Consider the following 18,394-nt stretch of genomic DNA (forward strand, 5'->3'; position numbering starts at 1 on the left):
TCAGGAGTGGTTTGCAGTAGCTGACTGCTCTGAGACCAATTGGCTTCTCCAGGTTTCCACTTACCTATTCAGACTCTGAGAATTTTCACATCAGAAAATCTGTTACCTATATAGGTAGGTACAGCAGTGCTAGTTCAAATGTGATTTATGGAGTGGGTTCTGAACTCAGACAAGGCCAACAAACACTCAGACCTGGCTGTCAGTTCCTGAGCTACACATAAAGACATTCCTGACCCTCTGTGCAGAAAAACATTCAAAATAATATTATAATGACCTGACTGAGGTCAGTTTTGTGGGGATTCATGATAGTCATGGTGGTCACAACTTTGGAGTCAGATATATTTTTTGCAGCCACTAATGTATTAAGGGAAAATTTCCTTTTTATCTTACTAATAAACAGCTTAGTGTACAATTTTCTATGCTTTACCCAATTAGCTTAGAACATTATTTCTTCACCCAAAAGCAATGTGGAGGTGGAAGATAAAAGTGGAAAAGCTGCAATCTCTTGGATCCCTCCATGTGCACAGGTTCTGAAATTCCTCATTGTCCTCACCCTTTCTTACACATAGCTCCATAAGCTTTGGAAGAGACCCACGGGACTATTGCACTCAGAATTTCACACAGCAGACAATGAGAAGGAAAGAAAATAGAGACATCAGAATTAAAGATTGAATGTTTAAGGGACTCTGTTCAGCAACTAGGTTTATTTTAAGCCTTAGTGCCGACATTGTCATACAAAAAAAAAAAAAAAAAAAAAAAAAAATCAGCTGCTGAAAGTTCTTTAAGCCTCAGAACTGGGATAAATGACATTTCTGCTATGTTGCAAACTGCACCAGAAAAGGAAGATGTTGTCTTGCTTTTTTTTTTTTTTCTAAATTAAAAGCCATAAGGAAACTATTGTGCTTGTGCTCTGCAGAACAAAGTACATGTTTTAGAGTATATTCCTCAATAATTCAAACTTTTAAAAGCATGGTGTTTCAAGCCTTAAAATAACAAAAGCTACACTCTTGCAGAGGTTATACCACATGGGGGTGTTCATTTCCCTTTGTCTTAGCTGCATAAACTCAAAATCAACCCTATACAGTAAATGATGTCTGCCCTATTGTCTTGTATAAACACTCTTTTGTTTTTCTTCAGTGCAGAGCTGTGTTTAAAGTAAGCTCCAATAAAGAAACCAGTGTAAGAAAAGTGGGTTGGTGGAACGACTTAGAGCAGCTCTACTGTTACCTTGCCTGGTGCTGCAGAGCCAGCAAAGTCAGATAATATTTTATTTGGAGCTGAAATGAACTGTTGTGAACTCTGACAAACCAGCACTTCAAAGCATTCTGAGCATGCTGCCACCAGCACAAGGAAATTTATCGTGACTGAGCCTGACTCTGACCCTCCTTGCACCAACTTTACTCTGCCTGCAAGAGCAGGAGAAAGTCATTCACCCCTCCTCTGTCTCTGATCTGGAGAAACATGCCAAAAATAAAGATGGGAATCATATTCAAGACACCTATTTTAATCCCAAGGAAAAGCTCAGACAAAAGTCTGGGCATCTTCATGGGTGGCCCATGCAGGACTCAAGAGAAGTGATGAAAAGTAAGATGTCAGATTTGGTGATACTGCTGAACCTTTAGAAATTCAAACTTTCTGAGATTGGGATAGAGCCCACATCATTATATTATTTTTACTGAGCCAGAGAAATACATCAACGTGGCTAAATTATAATATAAATCACAGTAAAATTATCTGAAGGCTTTGAGAAAATATACATATTTTTACAATCCCAAGCCCATTCTGGATTTCATGGAGACTGGTGTGTAGCAATTTGACATTATTACGATGATAATTTATTAATGATCTGTATATTTCAGTGCCCCTCTGGCTCTCCTGAGACAACATCAAGACTTCTCTCTGCTCTGCATTTCACAGACATAAAGAATGGACTTTTTTGTCCTCATAAATCAGCAGAATAATGCAATTGCTGAATGCACATAAAGGCCAGAACACAAGAGGATTGTTATAAAGCAGGGTATAAATCCTATTGCCAGTTATCCCTAAATATTCCCTTTTTGGAGCTTTAAAGGTTTTTTTTTTTTAATCTATACAGTGCATAGATATCCTGAGACATGAAAAACAGTTGAAAACTTGTTAAATTCCTTGATCACACATGAGTGAGTGAATTGTAAATACAGCATAGCCACCAAGAAGAATTCAAAGGACTTTGAATCTTTAGATCTGATGTGTAATTCAGCTGACACATGGCACGTGAAATTTAACATAAAGTAATGCAAATTGGTTACAGAAAAGCAGTTCAGAAGTAAAAAGCAAAAGGGGGAAAAACACAGAGGGGCTTAATAACAGTGGACACCCAATAAAACAATCATAGGACCTGGCCTGCTGCCAGCACAGCACAAAAATTCACATCCCTGGAGCTGAGGGAGCAAAAACCTCCCCAACACCCCACAGGGGAGCAGGGTTAATCTCAGCCATGGCTATGATGTCATCAAAAGCTATTATTTTGTTCCCATTTTTTAAAAAAATTTAAAACTTGAGCACAGGCAGGAGAAGTTACACAGTGAAATTGTTCTCTCTGTACTAACACATGCCAATGGTGTAGTGGCTGGAATGCAGAATGTGAAAACAGGGTGGAATTTTTAGGGATTTATCAGCACTCTGGACTTTTCAACATCATAGTTTTGGGGGCTAAAGGACTCTCTCTGCAGTGGAGGGTCACAATCAGCCCTGCCCAGAGCACCCCCACAAAACCTGTATGTGCATCCTGAGGTACCTGCCCTGGCCAGTCTAACCTCCCTAAATCCAAAACCTGCCAAGATTAGAGAAATATGTGAAATTTTGGGTCTGCAAATAGTAAATTGCTGAAGTCATGCTTTAAAATTCCTTTGATTTTTTTTTTTTTACTTTTTTATCACTTCCAACTCCCTTCAAATTCAGATTATGTGTCTCTAATGAGGTTGCATTAAACACCATGGTATCTTTTCTACTTTTTGAAGTTTCTTAGACAAAACACTTTTTCATTTCTCATTACCCCACTATCTCTGAGCATTCAGAAACACAAATTGGGATGCCAAAACCAGCAAAGAATCTCACATTTGTACATGCAAGACAAGAGAAGTGCTTAACCCTGCCTCCCTGCAATTGGAGCTTTGCAAAACCATGCTGCCTTGATAGTTTAAAACTTCCTTTCATTGACCACTATAATGTGCTTTTGCAAATCTCTTGATGAATCCCAGGTTAGTTGAACTGTTCAATTACAGCTTTATCCTAATCCTACTTGCTAAGCATTAATGCCAGCAACCTCCCACATCCTAATCCTGTCCCACTTGACACTGACCCACGCTCAGTCCCACATGATGTGTGTGTTAGCACAAAGCCATGCAAACAACATATTCATCAGGAATGCAACAGGAAAAGGAAAAAAACAGAGCAGGGAAGAGTTTTTTCAGCAAAAAAGACACCACTGGCTCCACACTCAGGCTTGGCACATGCAGATTTAAATGCATCTTAAAAACAACATAAATGCATACGCAAATGTGCTGAATGGTTACAAATCTTGTGGCTGTGTTCTTAGAAGGTCTCTTGATCATGATTTAAAACAAGAGAAAAATCCAGTCTGAGGTCAGATTGAAACTATTAGAAATAGATACAGTCTTAGAAAATGGAAAGACTTTTATGTGTGATAGACTGCCATCCTCTATAATTCACTGCAGACTGGGAAAGTGATTCCTTCAGATCTGCTGCTGACAGCTTAATATTCCCAACGATAATGTTGTCAGGTGATAACACAGAGCCAGCCTATACACTTTGATCTGAATGGAAAGTTTGCTTTAACTGCAACATTCAGAGAGATTCTGCTTGGAAAAAGAGAGCTCAGCTAAGCTGAAAGATTACCTGAAAAGCATCTAATTGTGGTCAAGTTAGAAATGCATCAGCCTTGAATAGGTCTAAGTTGCCTTCCCTGAACAAACCCTGAACAGTGACCAAAAATATTACTGAGGCAGACAAAGGCACACCAGAACAATCCTAAAGAACCTCATACCCAGTTTTTAAAGCGAGTGTGCTGTCAAATGCATTCTCTCAAATTTCAGGAGCATGAATATATGGCTTGTAGAAACTCTTGCTTTAAATGTCTCTCCACATCTTTCCCTCACTAACCACAAGACCAACGAAATTCCTGTAGGTTTCTACATCCATTCAGCTAAATATGCTTTCAATTATTTTCCTGGCACAGTTAAAGAAGAATTGGGTTAGTGTAAGGCCTTTATGTCAGGATAGTAAAGCTGTGTCTTTTAGAGTGCTGTGGATGCTGCTCTGCTCATGTCCAACTCTGTCACTGCAGCAGGGGAAGGCTGGGCTGTCCTGTGGGACCTGAGCAGGAGGGAAGAGCTGAGCAGCACTCCCAAACTTAGGGATTCAGGATAATTATTCCCCTCCTGAGGGCAAAAAGGGCACAGAGGATAGAGAAAAGTAAAGTAGTGCAAGGACATGATTCTCCTCCTCAGCTCCATATCAACCTTTGGAAAATACAGAAGCACAATTGTAGCACGATTGGTAGGAAAGGTGCAATTTCTCCATCTTCCAATAAGCTCTAAATTTAAGGAGAAAAGACCAAATAGGAATGGCCAAGTTTTGCAGACCTCAAGAGCAGCCATTTGCATGTTCAGAAGTTCTCTTGTCATTCAGACAATCCTTAAAGGCTTTCAGTGCAGAGAAGGTGACTTATGTTGCATTTGAATCCATGCCAAAATTGATCTGTGCCTGTTTTCCATGTCATGTTTCTGTTTCCAGTGTAAGGAGCATTCTGCTTGAGGGTTTGCTCAGAGAACAAGAACCTTATCTCTGCACCCCTCTAAAGTATCACATGCTGAAACTGAGGGATTTGAGCTGGCAATCAACATGGCACTAATGGTTAAAATCCACCAACACAAACTGGAAATGGGATCTGAAAAACAACCCAACTGTTTTGGAGATTATGATGCGTTAGAAATCAGGGAATAATTTGAAAATTGCATTCAGGTATTATGTTTACTAAAATTGCTTTCCTAGCCTGGCTGAATTGCAGAGTTATTATCACCTACCACACGTAGCAGATAAGCTGTAGCATTTGTAACCTGAGCATTATTCATATCATAAGGGTTTCATTAAGAGCTTCCATGTGATACTCCAGTGTTTATGTGCACACACACGTGCCCCACTGCTCTGTGTGTGCATCATCAAATTACTTTCCTTTTAATTGCAAAATCCAGGTTGCCTTTGTGCTTAATAGAGGCATTGTGGAGTGGGGGGAAAGAACAACAAAAGAATAAGAGAAACTTGATTTCCTGAAATTCAAAGTGCTACTGTCAGTGTGCATTAAATGCACATAGCAGAGTGGTCAGTTAATTGGGGAAAAAAACCCCAACCAAAAATATCTTTAAAAAAATAAATTCAGTACATCACCTAAGCACAATAAACCCTTAAATAGCATAGAAACTTGAACTTCATCAAGGATAAATACAACAGCAGACCTTTCACTTATCAGACCCTGGTTTTGGCAGGAGTGACAGATCTTGGATCAATTTCTCATTAAGCTGTGAATTATTAATTTTAATCCTAATACACAAAGTGAATGTTTCATCTTGGAAATCTGGACCTGAAAAAGAAATATTGGAGGAACAAAGTCTTGGTGAGCTGAAGTCATGATGCAATTTTCACACAAAGCAGGATGACACCAGGAGCTTCTCCTCACTGACCCCATGGGATTCATTTCCAGGGCAGTTTCAGGAATAAACCAGCTGAGTTTTGTCTTACCCTCCTCTACACAATGGTTTAAAGATCCTGACTTGAACACACCTCCACAGGCAGCAGGATTCTCCCTGAAAGTGCAGACTGCCCACAAGAAAAGCAGAAATGGTGCAAGCTGTCAGCAAGTCTATGTGCAAACCCTCTTTGAATGAGGTTAAATCCCCCTCAGATTCCCACTAAACCTGCTGGTCACTTCTAGGATTTTGTCTGGACTTACACTTTCTCTTTTCTCTTGTCACCTATGCAGGGGTTTCAAGTTTTGGAAACTACTGTATTTTTTCCAATTTGACCCAACAGTGGCCTGAAGGTGGTTAAGTACATATTATTATCAGCCATTGGGGAGTGCTGCAGCAAAGGCTACAAAGATAGAGCTATCAAGTCCACCTGAGCTGGGTTAAAACATGTTTCTTTCATGTAGAGATGATAAAAGACCTGTGGAGTAAGGGTAGGTCATGCATCACCACAAAAGTACACATGGAAGTTGTCCCTTGAACAGTTTGTCAGTCCATTATTTACCACAAATACACCTTTTGTCACTACCTATGTCACTACCACTAGCCTGTTTATGTTAATAAAAAGCAGACTGACAAAAAACTGCTCTGATATACATGGAGAAAATATCCACTGATTTTGGAGTGGTCCAGGGCTACTAAACACCATGTTTGGTTTAAATATTTACATATGGACATGAGCTGCTCCAGGTTCTCCAGATATTTTTAAAGGGATTTTTCCACATGGTCTTCTCTTAAATTTTCTGGTGTACAATGAACTTTTCCAAGCCCAGGTTAAAATCCCACCTTAACTCACCAGGTAAGATGGAATCTGAGCCTTGTGAGCTCCAGCAGCTCTCACTCTGTTGCTGGGTGTTAAAAGTGCACTAAAAAAAAAAAAAAAAAAAAAAAAAAATTTAACAATAAGCCACTCTAGACAGCAAGGAATAAAAGTTTACCTTCTCTCACACCTTTTCATACTCTTACTATATATTATGGATGCTATACTGCTAAAAAACACAGAGAAGGTGTTTCCATGTGTGCAGGTACATAACATATAAAATATGTCAAATGAATGATAAAAATGGTGGAGGATTTGACACTTTACACTGTTCTCAATATATAAAACATATTTACTTGCCTGTGTTTATTTAGCATTGCTTGTTAATTTTTATTCCTCTTACTTCTAGTTTTGCAACCTCTTCCACAAGGTAAATCTGACATCTCCTCCTGCCACCCTTCCAATTTTTTCTTTAAACTTCCAAGTTTATGCTCTGCCCTCTTTCCCTCAGAGCTGAACCACAGGGTTTTGGGAGTGTTTCTGTTCCTGGCAGTGTGTGGTGGCAGAGGCTCCCTGCAGGGGCATGGCAGTGTTTTGCTTTCCCCAGAATGTTGTGTCCTCTCACTGTTCTGCTCAGTGGGCAGTTCCTGGCCAGAGGAGCACTTTGTCCTGTGTGTCATATGCTTGAGCCCTCCCTCCTTCCTGCTTGGCATCATGAGATTACTGCTAACAATAATAATGTCAACATTCTGAATTTACAAAATAAAAGGCACAGAGATTAAGTCCTTTAATTAATCCTTGAGGGGAATAATCCAGACATTGCTACCAGAGATGCTGAGTTTTGGGACATTGTTTAAAATAATTTTCAGAACATTGCAAATTACTAAAAACTAAGTGGCAACAAACCCTCTCCATATTGTCAGCAGGCATCCAGAAGCAGCAGCTGCTCAGGGCAATCCCAAATCCACTCTATGGGCTCAGGTTGGGCTGTTCTGTGCTGGTGCAGGATGGGGGGCTGTAATCAGCACAAAACACAAACAGGGGCTGCCACAGGTATTACAGACACTCTCCCAAACTCAGAGGGAATTCACTGGAGTTGGTGCAGGCTCTGGGCATTTTTCAGTCAGTCCCACTTGGGAGCACCCTTTGGGTTGGATTTGGGATTTGGATTTGGGGGTAGGGAGAGCACAGAGTGGTACCAGCCCACACTCCTGCCCAGGGGATGCTGCTCCCTGTTCCCTTGGAAGGAACAAACCAGATTTCCCTGCAGTGGACAGAGATCTTTATCCTGACCTTTAATGAGGGCTAAATTGGTTCTTTTCTTCACACAGCTCCATGACTTGGTATGAGTAAGAACATTACATCTTCTTTTAAGGGTATTTAGTCACTGTTGACTTTTCCAGTATTGGTGCCAGCTTTTCTCATCTTGTTGGAAAAAAAACCCCCACAGTGAAGACCCTGGCAGTTCTATAGTGGAGGTTTCATGGTTGTAGAAATCCTGAAACTATCATGTATTCTTCTAACACATGTTTGGGAGTGCTAAAAGCCTGACTTCACCCACAATTTTTGCAAAGTTCCACTTCCCTGCCCTCGAGAGCTTTCTATCTTAAACAGCCAAAACAAAAGAAGTTAAGAGAACAGAGCAGAACTGAAAAATATTTCTTTTTAAAAAAAAGACTCTGGTCCTTTGTTTCATCATTTTTGTCAGTAGTTGTAAACAACTTTTATTGTGACAGTAAATGAACTAGTATGTCTGTGAGAGAGCACTGAAAACTATTTATAAAACTATGTACAATTACTTTTCAGTAATTAAATCTTTCTTCTGTCCTTCAACAAAGGCTGAAGGTTGAAAAAACTTAGGAATTGTTCTTATAGGAGTCAGTCCAAATTCCATTAGCTCTGGTGGTGGAGAGGTGGTTCAGACCCATAGATTCATTCTGTGAAGTGAATGGAATAATTTCCCAAGAAGATGGAACTGATTCAGGAAGACTAATTGTAGAATTAAAATGAATAAAAATATCTTTAAAATAATACCCCAGTAAGGCTGGTGAACATTTCTTACCCTGCAGCCATAATACATTTCTATACTGAAAAAGTTCTATAATGTCAACAAATGTTTACACCAGCCCTGATCCTAAAAATATGAAGAAAAAGATTTTGCTACATGGAATGCAAGGAAACACTTGGAACATGGGGATATTTGATTTATTAATTAGATTAAGTATATTTAGGAGTTTTAGTATTAAGGAAAGTATTATTACTATTGTTGTGCTAGGAATAGCAGTTCTGCTCAGAGAGTGATGCTGATTAGTCTGAAAATAAATGATCCAAATTCTATGCAGATGTTCCTGGGACAGTAATAGGAAGCACAGCACCTACAAATTTAGTTCCTGAGAGGAAGAGGCAATTCAGGCAGCTAAACTGGCATGGGGAGGACTGAGAGTGAACAAGGATAAAGGCTGCAAGATTTGGAACAGTAGGATTTGAAAGCATTTTTCCATTAAAAAAAAAAATACACAAAATGACAACAGCAAGGGCCAGCTTTCAAGTCTGCATATAAACATCAGTGCTCAGTTTTGAGACTTGTGGTCCTTGAGACCTCCTATTTTATTTTCAAACAGCATGCCCCCTGCCAAGAAGTTAGATTTTTTCCCTCTTTAAATAAGCAGCTAGGGTAATGGCGTGATGAACAAGTTTCATTTCTCTCTGTTCAGTTTTTTCCATCTTTAATACAGCCTCCAGCAGGCCAGATGGCACCAATGCAATTGCTAGTAAGTCAATACATCTGGCTGCATTCCTGAAATGACAAATCTGATGGATAGAGCCCCAGCTCCTATACAAAGCCTCTTTTCAGAACGCTCTCCCTGGTACTTGTCTGCTTTAAGCAAAACCTAATGTGTGAAAACAAAATAAAATTGAGCTCTTTCAGCACCCTGTGCTAACGTTTCATTTGCAGTGTTTTTATTAACGCTGCCCTGCTCCTGTGCCTCGGCCCTGCTCTGCCCAGAACTCACTTTTTGGCACAAGACAGGCTCTGTTCCAAGCCCTCCCTCCTCTGGAGCTGCCAGCAGTTCAAAGCAGGTTACAATAAACACTCCGGGCTTTGCTCATTAAGAGCAGCAAGATTGTTTAGGAAATTGTCCTCCAAGAGAAAACAATCTGGGAAAAGCAAGAATTGAGCAAATTCAGCCTCAGTAATCTCTCACTGGGCAAATTGGGAGTTAGGAATTGGTGTGACCTGCTGGCATCAGCAGAGCAGAGCCGGCCAGCGAGGCTGTGCTGCAGTGCCAGCCCTGCAAGGTGCAAGGACAGGCACAGGATCCCTGGATTATTCACAGAGCTGCAGGTGAACCCCTGGAGGAAGCTCTTCACACCAGCAGGAGGGTGTGGAGAAAAAAATCTACAACAGCAATCAGGTGTTCTCATCTCCAGAAAAATGCAGCCCACTGCACATGAGGTGTTCACCATCTCTTAGACAATGTTAGACCTCATTTGACAGATAAGATTTGGGAAATCTGCCATCACCAGATAAAATACAAAAACCCAAAAATGTGCACCTCCACCAAAGAACTGCTCTGTCCCCCTAGCTGTTTCACAGAAAGAAAGCACTCTGTGAGGTGTGATGCTCATAATTTGTGTTTATTCATCACTGACAGACTTGTGGAAAGAGAGAATTTATTTCTGTGGTAACTGCAGTCCCTGCCATGATAAATATCAAACAACTGACCATTTGAAGGCACAGCCCCCATGCTATTTACACAAGAAATGGCTCAGTCCTTGAAACACCTACCCTTAAAAAATAGTACTTTGTCTCCTGAAGGCATTGAGATGGCTCAGGGAGTAACAAAGTTATAAAGAAATCTGAATATAGAAATCAAGAAACTCATATTGCAAACATTAATTGCAGTAGTTAACAACTAGTGAGTAAAATGCTGTGTCCAGGGGGTGAAGGATCCATCATTCCATCAGAACACAAGCCATGACCTGGAGTCTGAGCAGCCCCATGGAGAGCATTTCTGTCTGCAACCTGAGCTGAAGAGTCTCAGCCCAGAACATTAACAGTGCAACAGGCAAAAAAATTTCTGATTTATTGGGTACAGTCTTTGGGCATAGGAACAAAAATGACGACAGTGGAGCTTTCCCAATGTTTGTACTCTGCACCAGGGTTCAGATTCCCTCAGAACTCAGGGATTTCTTCTTAAAGGGGCATTTCAAACACCCCTCCTGCAGCCCAGATCTCATCCCTGAGCATCATCTGCTCAGGGGCAGATCCCCTTCAAAAGCCCCTGCCCTGTTCTTAAGGCTTTTAGGATTCATCCTGTCTCAGCCAGACCCCATATGGAGAATTAAGTTACTTGCAGAGGGGCCTTTTGAATAGTTCAGTAACATCAGAGTTTAAACTCTTTGTAAGCTGATTTCATTGTTTTAACCTTATTTTTTATGAATCATGGAAATAAAAATTATTTGAGCCTCAGCAGGACTCAGGGTCTGGGATGTACAGCATGGATAAAGACCCATCAGTCCATTTCTCAGCATCCTTGGCCTCTTTCTTATTTGTATTTGGGGAAGAAAGGAGAGGAGTTGTGGGGTTTTTAGTCTCTTGCTAGATATTGTGGTTAGCCTTAAAAATCAGATTCATATTTTTTACATTTTTCAGTGAGCAATGAAAATAAAATCCTGGGCCTTATCAGTAATTTATGTGTAAATAATTTCAGCATTATTTTTAAAACAGCAGCACAAAAAAAAATACTTCACATACCTCAAATATCAGCAATCAGCAATAAAAAAAACACAAAAAACAAACTTTTTCCTCACCACACAAATTAGAATGTAAATATTTATGCATAAACTTATACAGGGAAATACCCAGCCAATGGATTATTGAAAGTTATCATTAAATTGATGATACAAAACTGAGTCTTCACAGCATTGTCTCTAGTAGTGAAGACACTGAGATTTCAGACCTGAGATTTCAGAACCTGAGCTATTATTATTTAAAATACCACCAAACATCAGGGAGATCTACAGAATTATTCTCTAAATATTTTACCCAAGAGTTAAAAAGACCTAAATCTGACAGAGATCATTATAAGGAGTGCTTAGAAGAGGAAAATTGAGAATAAGAGAGCATCCCATCAAATATAACGAGCTCTAGGATTGGAAGAGAGTGAAATATTCTTATTCTCCACAACTTTCCATTGTGGTTCTCTCACTTCCTTACTGTTTTTAGTTCTCACTTCTTAACCATTATTTCACCTTTCAATCTACTGCAGCCATTAATTATTTGACTTTTAGATTCCTTTAATCTCCTCAGGTTGCCTGTCCTTTGACAAGATACTATATGTGGGTGAATATTTTCTATTTTTCTCCATTCATTTTTATCAAATGACACATTTTAAATTGCCTCATTTTTCCATGCAATTTTTGCCTACCAAAGTAATTGCTGCAAGGACTTAAATCATGTAATATTAGAACATTCTGAAATAGCAGTAATGAGCTAAAAATAGAGAACACTTTTGAAAGGGCTTTCAGTTATGAAGAATCCAAATTATTCTAATTTGGAAACACATTTAAGCAAATTTGGATATGTTGTGCAGCCAGTGATTTTTCACCACTTTCACTTTGCACAGCCACATTCCATGCTGATCATCAGAAATCAAAACTCCACTGGCCTTGTCACCCTCCTTAACTTGCTTTGTGAAACAGCACTGAGGAATTGCCCTGTTTTTGAATATTTACCCCCTGAGTCATGCACTGAAGCCTGGAGCACAGGGATTGAGGGGGAGTCTCCACACATTAAGTCACCTTTCAGGATTTGGCCAGGGAGAAAAGCAGAGCACACTGGCTGTGTTTGGAAAGACCCTGGGGGGAGAAGGGGAATCAAAGAAACCACTTGGAATGTGCTGATAGTAAGATGAGAGTGAAAAATCCATGTTTTATAGTCACTTATGTCTCATTGGACCTTTTTTTTTATATATATATATATTTTAAATCTGCCCTTGGATATTCAGGTGATGGGAGCTGTGCAAAACAGATGGTACCCAGCCCTGGGGATACTAATTACTAGGAAATTAGCATAGTTGAAAATTACATAATCCAAGTGAGCAGGGATTGTGTGTTAAAATCTGTGCATTGTACAAAATAATAAAAAATACACTTGTCTTCTGGTTGAGTGACTGGACAGAGGCCCTGGAGGTCGTTGATGCTCTCTCCAGATTTGACACAGGCACCTTTTATCAGTGGGCTTGATGAACTTTTCCTGCGTTTTCCCAATCCTGAGGGTGCTGCAGCTCGCCCAGAACTTCCAGCCATTACTGCAACATTACTGTTAATAGGAGAGAAATAAGTCCCAGCCACATTAGCAATGCAAATACATCTGAACTTTGGCTGGTTGTACCAGATCTGATGCCATTATGGAGAAAACCAGTAATCCCACTGTAATCTATTCCTAGGAAATCCAATTAGCAGCTCGATGTGGGCACTGTGGCTCTGTGATTAGCACATCACAGGGATTCACCATCATTAGCAAAGGTAATGACTGTTTATCTCACCCCTCAGGATCAGCTGGCAGCTCTGAGAGCTTCACCTCTCTCCTTTTCTACTCTGATGGAGTCAGGAAGGTCTGGGAAGGGCTGTGGGGTTTGGAGATTGCTCCTTGGAAATGTGCTCAATAAGGAGAGGCTCAGGCATGACTGGCAGGGTTTTTATCTGAAGTCTGACCCACAGGGTTTAATTCAAGAAATGATGCTGGAATCACAGCTTGGGTCTTTGCCTGCTTGGGTTGATTTTATTAAAGCACTGGGTACTGTTATCCTTGCTTTTCAGCAAATAACACAGGACAGATAATCAGTTTAGACTGACATTCTGAGGGATTCTGAGGGGTTTTTGTAGTGGGTAGGAGAGTCCTATCTCTTGCTTCCAGTGCACCTCCTCAGATGCAGAATAAATGTCTGGATTCAGATCTCTCCTCTATGGAAGGAGCCCCTTGGCACCTGATACCCTGGGGTATCTGTGTAAGAGATATCACCTTATCAGGGCTCACAACAAAGCAGCCCATTGTTTGGAGTTTACAAGAAGTTATATGGATTAAATCATTCACCAAAGACTGTGATTCTGGATTTAAAAAAATGTACCATATATGAACATAGTAACCAAGTGTGTCCCACTATTTTGGGTTTTGTTTCAAGAGCAAACAGAAAATTGGAGATGATATCTAAGCAGGAGCAACCTGTGGCCATTATAAATAGAGGTGCTTTTCAAGGTCCATTAAGCACTAATCATAGCTGAGATTAAGGGGAGACAGGGGAACCACAGGTCTAAGATTGTTTAAAGGGTACATTTCATCCTAGTAAGAAATTTAAGACAGAGACAGGTCAGGCTGAGTTCTGTTTAATTTAAAAGATACTCATCTCAAGTGTTAGTCAGAGGTCTTGGGATACTGGATGTCTTTCTTGTTACAGTGCACAAGGAAAAAGTGAGGAGAAAGAATTTCCAGAGAAGAAAGAGGAATACAGTCCTGATTCAGGCCTAGTTTCCTTCATTTCCCCCAGAAAAACACAGTTTAGGAGCCAGTTCTAGAATTATTCTCACCAATGTTCAAGCAGTTGTCTAAGACACAAATGTAAAATATCTTTATCCTCCCCTTACTTGCCAGTTGACTTGCTGCACCTACAGAAGAATATCCTTCTGGGCAAGTTCTGCTGCTCTGCTGGGGTGATTTCTCAGTGCTTCAGCACTTGCTCCACTCACCCAGGCAGTGCCAGTGCCAGCTGCACACTGCTGGGACACAGGCAGGCACCAGGCACCCACCACACAAATCAGATAAATAAATCAGATAAGTCAGATAAATCAGATAAATCCCCAAGAGAACACTGCTTCCCACTGAAAATGGTCTCACCAACTACAGTACACAGTTTGCAGTGACTAAAATCTGAAATACAAGTAAAGTGATGAAGTTCTTTAAGCTGGAGAGAGACTTTTGACAAGGATGGGTAGTGACAGGACAAGGTAGGATGGATAAAAGCTGTCAGAGGGCAGGGTTGGATATTGGGAAGGAATTCTCTGTGAGGATGGGGATGCCCTGGCACAGGGTGCCCAGAGAAGCTGTGGCTGCCCCTGGCAGTGCCCAAGGCCAGGCTGGATGAGGTTGGAGCAGCCTGGGACTCTGGAAGGTGTCCCTGCCCATGGCAGGGGGTGGCAACAAGGTGATTTTGAAGGTCCTTCCCAACCCAAAACACTCCATGATGTTCTGATTCTAAATGTTGTTGATGGAGATGGGCAATGAACATTCTATCCTGAGCCTGATGGTGAGGATGTGATTCAGCACTCAGCTCTGGCAGCCTGTCCAGCACAGGTGAATTATCCAAGAGCCACCCCAGCCAGCAGCACTCACCTGCCTTCCAACCTCAGCACATCCAACCCCCAATCCATCACCACTTGGGATAAAGGACAAAAGCACCCAAGGGCTGATCCAAACCCAGCCCCCTCCCCAATCCCTCCCCACCCAGGCACACCAGGGCCAAGGCAACTCCAGATTCCTGCTCCATGGGCTGGGGAACAACCCAAAACAAGGTCAGGGAGGAAAATGCCACCTTTGAAATAGAAGGAGGTTTCTGTGGCACATTATCCTGTAGTGTAAGCAATAGTGACACCAGAGACAGCAGAAGTTTGCAGCTGTATTATAAACTTTCTTCCATCCCCCCCCCTGCCTAGGAATAAGTCATCCAAACAAGTCCTGGCAGTTTTGGCTGCTCAAGAAACTTTCTGGCTGAGAGCTGCACAGATGATTTACTGCCACATCCCCCCTTTCCCCTCAAGCTTGCACTAAACTAGAACTTCACAATTGTTTAATGGGGGACAGCACATCCACCTTTCCCTTTTTTTTCACCTTTTTCCTTCTCATGAGGAAACTTTTTTTACAGTTCTCGTGAAAGAATCTGCAATGCCTCATTACAACACGGAGCTATAAATCCAAGTCTTAAAAACAGCATCTCTTTTCATTTTTTATTTTTAATTTTTTTTTTTCTTGTGCTCAGCAATAGCACACTTGTTTCAATGAGCCAACTGTCTGGGTATGAGAGCACAGGGCTGGGGAGAGAGGGAGATGAGACAAAGCTCCTCTGCATCCCTGTGATGGATGCTGCCCCAGCAAAGCACTGAGCTGCTACTTAAAGCTGTTTATAAACTTCAGGCCAGCTCGTTTGTGCCCGTGAAACAGCCTGAAAAATGAAGCCCCAGGTCAAGCCCTGATGACCAAGGCACTGCAGAGGAGATAAAATTTTAACTACATTGCCTTCACCTGTCTGAGATTTAATTAGGGAAATATTATGAGAGTCTTCACTTAGTCCATCAAAATTAACCTATGAAAACAATTGGTTTTGTGCTAATTTAAGTAGAAGGTAACATTGAAAGAAATGCAACCAACATTTTTGTAGGAACAGGTGTTTCACTGAATAAAATTCTTTAAATTCAGTAGAAAATATTTGATCTCAGGTTCTGAAAACTGAAAAATATAATTTCTCCAGTTTCAGGTTTTTTCCTCTCCCTTCTGCTATTCCTTTCTCTCTCCAGAAAGGATGAAGCAGTACGAGATACTGGAAATAAAAGGAAATTCAACTTTTTTTATTTAACTAAGTCTTTTTAGTTAAAAAAAATTACAAACATAAGATGGTATAAAAGTGGGATGGAAACGACATGATTTACTGCTTAACCTCTAATTTGGAGCATTTTTGTAAGTTAAGTATTTTATGTGTAGATCTTTCAATAAGATACAATCTCTCAAATAATCACAGAACAATCAAAAAATATTCAAGCTGATTATTTTACTCAATGAAGTTTTCATTCATCTCTAAATAGCACTGAGGTCTTGGGGGAATAACTTGTTTATTTTTTCATTCATTGTGACAAAGGCTTGACTACACCATGAGTTTTTGCTGTTGATACTAATAATTTATGTTTCAGATTCATATACTGCTGTTTCAGAAACAATGGGGCTGACCTCTTCTGCTAAGAACCATCAATGAAACAGAAAAGTTTATTTATTTTAAAGGAGCACAGCCTGGTCTCTAACTTGCTTTGCTCAAGATAGAGCAAGATAACAGCAAAATATCAGTCCAAATACTGCATTTTATATTAAAACCCAGAGGCACAATTAAAATCTAAATCAAGGTTTGAATTTTATTCAGAGAAAGAGAAAAACCCTTAATATTTTTCTGTCAAATCAGAGCTTTGCCAAGATCAGCTTTTAAACTGGGTTTTCAGCACCTTGCAAATAGAACTCCAATGATATTTACCTGTCACTCTGAACCAAACCCCAAATGACTTTTCAGTTTCACCATTTAAGATTGAATCCTTAGGAAATTTAAAGGAATTCTAAAATGAGGCCAATACCTGGAGTCTGTGTATGGCTTTTGTCTTAGTTTTTTTAGGAAAAAAGAGCAGCATCATGGACACATTATTTTATTTTTAATTCAATTTTTTTTTTATAATCTTTCCTTTGATGCCTTGGAATTATATTCAGGACACAACAGAAAATGAAAAGTCATTTGGCAAAACCCAGCAGAAGCTGAGAGTGCAGAGGCAGAAAATCCCACAGAGTTTTGGGGAGCAGGGAGATATTCAGATCAAAATTCACTGTCTCAAATAAAGGACATCTCTAGTAAGTAACAGAGCTGTGATCTGCCCTTCTCTCCCAGATGAGCCATTAGAGGGGACATGGACACAAATGTGAGATTAGATCCACACTCACACCAGGATTTTAGCTGCAATACCACTGTCCAGGAGTGGGTAGCAAATATGAATTATGGTGCTTTCTGCAAGTTCAGAATCCTTAAACACTGTATTGTGCTCTGATGTCCTCCCTTCTCCCCATAAAATATAAATATAAATAATATAAATATAAATATAAATATAAATATAAATATAAATATAAATATAAATATAAATATAAATATAAATATAAATATAAATATATGTAAATGTAAATTTATATATAACATGCACACTAGATCTGGACTATCCAGGTAGCCTCCCAAGCCAGCCACATGTAAATTTAAACTTTTCACATTAATGGATTTATCATGAGCTAAAATAAAATCAAGGACTTTTCACATAGACTTATTATTTAAAAAAAAAATATATATATATAATTTGCAAAGAGATTAGAGTTAGTTATGTAAGGATCCAGGCACACTGTCACTTTTGGAAATGCTAAGGAAGGGAGAAACCTTTCAGGCTGGGAAAACACTGCCTGCCTCTTAGGAGGGGAAACTGTTAAAGCAAACAGGATTCTCTCATTTCAGAAGTATTTGAACAATGGTTAGTTTCAGTTTAGCTGCTGAACTTTCCACAGGCTGGGTGTGCTCACAGCACAAGGTGTACCAGCCCTGGAAAACCATCCATCAAGCTGGAATGGCTCTGCATCTTGGAAAAAAAATAAAAATAAATAAAACTGCTTGAGCTTTTTGACTCGGGCTGCACAATTTTAAACCAGAAAGTGTCAGAACTCTGTGCTGGGCTTTAAAGGCTGCAGATCCAGCCTAAACCCAATTTCCTGCATCCCACCTTTCACAGCACACACTCCACTTTTCCTCAGCACTGCCCCAAAAAACGCTGTGCAGGCATTTCTGTCTCCCAAGGAAAACACCAGGGAGTGGGTGTACTTCCTTCAGATTGCATTGTGCTCAGAGATAAGCCAAGCACAAAACAAAGAGTGCATTATGAGCAACTGGAATAGCAGCTTCTGAGGTTTCCAGGGCTCCAGTAATTTGAAGTGAAGTGGATATTAATGACAAACAGCCACTTTCTGGATTGCCAGCCCTGCCATGGTTTTTTA

The 18,394-nt window shown here is 40.2% G+C and overlaps 1 protein-coding gene across 1 annotated transcript in view; it reads right to left on the reverse strand.

Moving 5' to 3' along the window:
• Nucleotides 1-3,453: 3,453 nt before the first annotated feature.
• ATE1 (arginyltransferase 1) overlaps nt 3,454-18,394 on the reverse strand; it is a 233,826-nt gene continuing 218,885 nt past the window's right edge. Inside the window, exon 13 of the transcript XR_013775132.1 lies at nt 3,454-3,466. The gene's annotated coding sequence lies outside the window, so the exon portion shown is untranslated. The remainder of the gene's footprint in view (nt 3,467-18,394) is intronic.

The sequence above is a fragment of the Erithacus rubecula genome (genome assembly GCF_903797595.1).
Source record: "Erithacus rubecula genome assembly, chromosome: 9".
Lineage (NCBI taxonomy): Eukaryota > Metazoa > Chordata > Aves > Passeriformes > Muscicapidae > Erithacus > Erithacus rubecula.